Source organism: Emydura macquarii, unplaced genomic scaffold (assembly GCF_026122565.2).
Source record: "Emydura macquarii macquarii isolate MOO-44397 ecotype Brisbane River unplaced genomic scaffold, CSIRO-AGI_Emac_v2 contig_1027, whole genome shotgun sequence".
NCBI classification, from domain to species: domain Eukaryota; kingdom Metazoa; phylum Chordata; order Testudines; family Chelidae; genus Emydura; species Emydura macquarii.
The window spans coordinates 2,795,961-2,802,019 of record NW_027131164.1 but is presented as its reverse complement, the minus strand read 5'-3'; the positions used below and the strand labels follow the sequence as shown (position 1 = coordinate 2,802,019).

General features: G+C 42.7%; 1 long non-coding RNA gene across 1 annotated transcript; it reads right to left on the bottom strand.

Annotated features, from left to right (window-relative positions):
* Positions 1-2,316: 2,316 nt before the first annotated feature.
* On the bottom strand, positions 2,317-5,716 carry LOC137150804 (uncharacterized). Its single transcript, XR_010919063.1, has 3 exons — positions 5,380-5,716; positions 3,477-3,642; positions 2,317-3,055 (listed from the first exon to the last, which is right to left on the bottom strand). It is a non-coding gene; the product is annotated as an uncharacterized lncRNA (long non-coding RNA).
* Between the last annotated feature and the right edge of the window lie 343 nt (positions 5,717-6,059).

Genomic DNA, 6,059 nt, shown 5'->3' with positions numbered 1-6,059 from the left:
GCAAAAACTAAAACATCTGGTTTGCTGCAATCAATTGAACTGTGATTGCTGTCTAGGTAGATGAATTCATCAGTGCTCTCCATGATTCTTGACCCCACCTGCACCAAGGGTTCGGGTGGCTCAACTTCAAGATTCTGGACGTTGGTCCTCTCCTAGGAGATATTCAACCCCATAGTGTGAGTGGCATCTTGGAGAGTGGGGCTGAAATTCTCTGACTTCTCCACAAGCAAAGCAGCATAGTTGGCATAATCTTGGTCTGTCTGTAAATACTTCTTGACCAACCTTGATTCCAACATATGGAGCAGCAAGTCCTAATATCCAGTCTATAGCTTGAAATAATTATGCCCTATATGGTGTCCCTAATTCCTGGCCAGGACTAAACAGTCATGACTAGACTATTGGAACATCTCTAGATTAAATAAATACATAATATAAAACACTGGGAATATTATGGAGCTCAAGTCTGAACTTTTGACAGTCAGGAGCTGTGCATTCTCAAAACTAAGGTTGACAATTATGGACTTCACTTGCACCACAAATAAATTAGTGTCTGATTCTCAGTAACTTCATGAAGAACTGCAGAGCACATTTTTTTAGGCATGCATTTCCCATAAATAACCAGATGGTAGGATTTTCAACGCAGCCCTCACAAAAGTCAACTACAAGCATCTGATCATTGCAAAAAGGTGGATTAGAATGAGAAAGCAAGAGATGAGTATTCTTCCTCTTAGAATTCATCTGGGACGGGATCCAGAAAGGGATTTTGTCATTTCCACACTGAATATCGCAGTGCCTAACTTTCAGATGCCTAGAAAATCACAAAATCAACAATATAATCTACAAAACCAAGCTAGGTGCCTAGGCCCCCTACACAACGAACAGACAGAGAGAGAGGCATCTTAGAATGCAGTCCACAAAATCCAGCACATTAGGTGGAAAGCTGACTGAGCTAGCGAAAGGGAGATGCCAACCACAGGAGTGTGTGATAAATCCCACCTCTCTTACAGAGATAGTTTGGGCTGCAAGCAACGCCTATCTCTGCTTAGGAACCCATAAATGGGAACCAGCTTCTGGGAGTCAGGCAGTTTAGGTGCCTAAGTGTTTCTGGTGGGAACGAGTTAGGCACCTGCCTGTCTCCACACAAAACAGCCACCAGAGAGAAGATGCCCAACTTACAGCTCACTCAATGTGGGAGTCCAGGTTCACTTTCCCTCCTACTTGCTAGAGGAGGAGGAAGGGTTTTAACAGGGGTCTCCCCTCTCTTAAAAAGTCTCTTGACATTGATTACTGGGATAGTTTGATGTGAGGCTTCCTCAGTCTCTTTAGTGGAAACTGTTCCACTGGGGATAAATAATAAAAGAGTGAGAGGAGCAGGGAATTGGACCCTGGATCTCCCACCTCATAACTGGGTGCCTTAACCACTGGACTACAGAGCAATTCTCTTGTTTGTTTGCTCACTCTCCTTCTCTATACCCATGACTGTTACATTATGGATAAGTACTTAAATAATCATTGGGCCAGGGAGAGAGCAAGAGAATGACTCTGTGGTCAACTGGTTTGAGCCACCACCTGGGAGGTGGGAGACCCACAATCCAGTCCGCCTGCTCCAATGACTCTCATTATTTATCTATAGTGAAGCAGCTTCAACAGGAGAGATTCAGGGAGCCCCACACCAGAATAGCCCACTGCTCAGTGGTTTGAGCACCCTCCTGAGAGGTGGAAGAACCTCTACTCAAATCCCTTCCTTCCATCAGCAAAGAGGGAGGATTTGAACCTGGATCTCCCACATCCCAGGTAAGTGCTGGGCTAAAATTTCCAAGCTGGATACCCACCTCCTCCAACCAGACTTTGAATGAGATCCACTCTGGTAAACGTATTCAGAAGCCACCTACCAGATTGGGCCTCACATGCCACTTAGGCTGATGAATGCCTATCTTCCCCCAGTTTGTGAATCACACTGCTATTTACGTGGGGGATAGGCATCTGGATGCCACACTAGAGACAGCAGTGTGCATGTCCAGAGGCCAAAACATAGGGAACTCTTACCCTGAAAATTTAGGCATTGAGTGAGTTTAGGTGTCTATGGGGTCAGCAGCAATTTTGTGGATGATAATGGAGTCAAAACTGGGATTTAGGTGCCTAAACTTGGGATGCCTTTGTACATCTGGACCCTGACGTATATTTGATTTTATAGGATGCCCCTACACCCTGCCAACAAGTGCTTTAGATAGGCGTATTATAATAACTAATCATTAACATAACTCAGATATGTCACAGCATTGCACAATAAAAAGAAAGTGCCAACAGAAGATTGGATTATATTAATTTACGTTTGTTCTCGGTTAACTGAACTCTCCTTTGGGAGAGGTCTCAGGCAGGGTTAAACAGCTCAATTATTTGCCAAGAAGAGAAAATAACTGAAGGAGATAAAGGGTTGTTTTCTTTCCTACAGTGTGTCCTTTCTCTTCTAAAGTTTTAGAGTGATTAGCCTAATTGGGGGATGTTAACTAGAGAATGAGGTACCAGCTGTTGAAGAAGTGGATAATAGAATAGAGCTTGTGAAAGAAGTTTGAGCTGTAGAGTCTTTTGGAAGCTAAATTATAAGTTATCTGAATAAACTCTTCAGTATAATATTCAGCTGAATTCCAGACATAAAAAAATTTGCTGATTTATTTATTTATTTGTATGCACGTTGAAATAACAGAACTGTTGCCTGGTGAAAATAAACCTGTTCTGCAGACATTTAAAAGACTGAGCACTGTGTCTGATCTGTGTGAGCGTCCTATAGGGGAAAGTATGAACACCTGTTCCAGCAGCAGCCAGGTGGAGAACAGGGACCCTCTCCGGCTATCATTTCCTTGTCAGCACAACACAGAACTATTTCAGGCAGTTCTCATCTGGTATGGATGCTCCTCACACATTTTTTTTCTTTTCATTGTGCAAGTTAATATTGTATGTTGGCCGTGAAGCATTCCAGTAGTATCATAAAGGTGACAGTCCATGTTTCTTCCCTATTCTGTATTTCCAGAGGGTAACACCATAAAGCTGAACAAAACTACAAAGAAATAGAAATAGGGATAACTGGGGAGAGGAAGAAGGAACAGCATATAAAGCAATACAAACTTTACTCAATAGAGCATGCCATGTCCACCCAAATAAAAGCCTCAGTAAATCTTCCAGTGCTATTGCTTGTTCTGCCAGTGTATCTGAGGGCAATGCTGGCCTAGCTGAGGCCAAGAAAGCCCATCAGTTATTGTCTTATTCCAGTATCTCTTGGGAACAACTGATCTGATATTGTCTCTCTCACTCATCTGAGTTGTGATGGAATCCTCACTCTGAGAGCTGAAGACTGAAATGCTACAGACACCTCTGCAATGGGTAGTGCAGAAATATTGGTGAAACTCTTAGGGCTAGACACATCTTGAAGTGCTTGAGATGAAATATATTACTTCGTTGGAAGCACTTTTTGTTCTTACAATATCGGAATGTTTCCTCTTCCTTTGTTGGACCCTCTTTGTACAGCACTGGCCACCCACTCATGATACCAGGATATTTTTAGAAGGTATATTGCTGTTAATTCCTTCCATTTTGAGTAATACTTTTGTTCTGATGGTATTCTGATCTCTGTGTGTCCCCTTCCTTCTGTAAAACAAACAGCAGGCCCAAATTCCAAATTATAAAGGAATGCAGTTTGCCCACCACACAGCCCTATTAATGCCAAGTGTTATTTCCATAGTTAATAGGTAATACTATATTTATAGAGATTTTTTCATCTGAAGTGCTTTATGAAGATGGTGAAGTATCATTATTCCATATTTTCAGAGGGGTAATCTGAGGCACTGACCCAAAACCACACAGCTATGTATGTCTACTCAGCAGCTGGAAATGTAATTTCCAACTCTGCTATATGCATATGCACTAGTACACTAAAAATAGCCAGGTACATAGCAAGGATTGGATTGGATTCAGGCAGCTAGCCCAAGCCACTACACTGCTGTTTTCAGGACATAGGTGCATGTGCATCCACTCGCAGTAGAAATTACATCTTTAGTTCCACAGTTGACATACCACAGCAAACTAAAAGCAGAGCTGGGACTAGGACTCAGTTTGCCTAACTCAAGGTCTACTTCTTTGTGCATGGTCCTGAAAGACATCTTTGGGCAAAAGACTTATTAGACTGAGTTTTGAGCTAACCTGTGTCCAGTCGGTGCCCCCGTCATCCTAACCACTTGGCACCCCCTCGTCCCTCCCAAAAAAGAGAATGTTTTATACGTACATAGCCCTTGTAAGAGAGGAAGGATGATCCAGTGGTTAGGATGCTAGCCTAGGACCCAGAAACATGGGCTCAATTCCCCACTCCACCACAGCCTTCCTATATGACCTTGGGCAAGTCACTCAGCCTCTCTGTGCCTCAATTCCCCATCTGTAAAATGAGGATGTCAATATTCCCTTACCTCATAGGGGTGCTGTGAGTGTAAATACTTCTAAAGATTTCGATGTTCTTTTGAGATTTACTGATAAAAAAGCCCAATATAAGAGATTATTATCAAGTAGCTCCAAGTTCAACTGCCTGTAGCAGACATAAACAGTCAGTGCCAGTGGGGAAAGTCTTGTTCCCCACTGCAGAGATACTGCCTGTCAAAAGGTCACTGGCCCATGCCCAGTTCTGAACTACTGAACTGAAGAATGCAGAATTCAACTTGCCGCATCAGCAAGTGGTAGGTAAAAATTCCCAATGGCGGAACAAATCCCAAATTACAGTAGGTTTTTATGAGATGCATATTTGCCTAGCGCAGGTCAGATGGAATGTTTTCCTAGAAACGTTTTTCACACTCACAGGGAAAAAGATGGTCTCATTTTTAGCTTACTCTCAGAATAAAGGAAATGATAAGACAGTGCCACAGAGTAAGTGTGTGAGGCAGGAGCCTGTTTATTATCTAGTTCTGTGGACACACACAAAAAAAGCCTCTGGATGTCTGAGGTAGTGTGTGTGTTTCAGCTAATAAAGCTGATGCAAAGCAGTCTGTGGTGATTGTAGCAAACTATTTATAGAGGTGTCTGCACATGTTGCAATAGCTAAGGGTCTGTCAGAGTTTCCATTACAAATATACCCTGCTAGCAAGAGTTTATATCTCACTTGTAACAATTCTCTCCGCACTGCAACTTACCAAATAAAGTCTGAGACTGAAAGTGAATGTTTTGTTCCTTTTCCCTGTTATCCACACAAAATATGCAGTTTTAGCCTCATTATATATATATATGATGGACAGTAAGATGTGGTGCTTTTTATTCTACCATTTGACATGGTTTACAGTTTATATTATGCATCACTGTTATTATTATTTATTATTTGTGTAGCGCCGCTATCCACCCAGTTACCTCCTGTAATGCCAATCTCCTTATGGGCTTTGATAGACAGGCCTGGGTTCATCTGGATCCCGCCTCCAGCTCAACAGGGTGTAACTTCCTTATTTTCTTCTTCCATGAATTTATTTGGCAGTGCCTCCACCCCGCCTCATTCCTTCCTGGCAGGGTCATCAGGGCAGCTTGGAAGGAACATTCTAACCACAGGGTAACTCCGACTTCCTTGCCAGATAGCTGGAGACTCCCAAGAAATAACACAACCACACACAATATATTCAGAGCAATTATATCAAACAGCAAGTGAATATAAGATGACACTATTCTCAGGGTCACAGGTGCCCGTGCTGATAATACCCATAAATTCCCACACTCACATAATGTGATATGGCAAGAGTCAAATGTAGACACCCCCACTGCACGGGTACTTCAGAGGGGCCTTTGATGACCTGTGACAAAAGTATCTTCTGTAGCAGCAATAAGCAACTTGGTTGAGTTGGTTCAGCACAGCTCAAAGACTCACATGAGGGATAAGATGATAAGTCCTTCCACAGGTTTAAAAGGCAGCAGGTAATAAAATCCACAAACCCTTCTCCCCTGGCTTGAGAATGCAGTTCAGGGAACAGGGGGGGGGTCTCTCAAACAATTTTCCTGACTATCTAACTAAAAGACAGTGCCCTCACAACCCTGCAAATGGT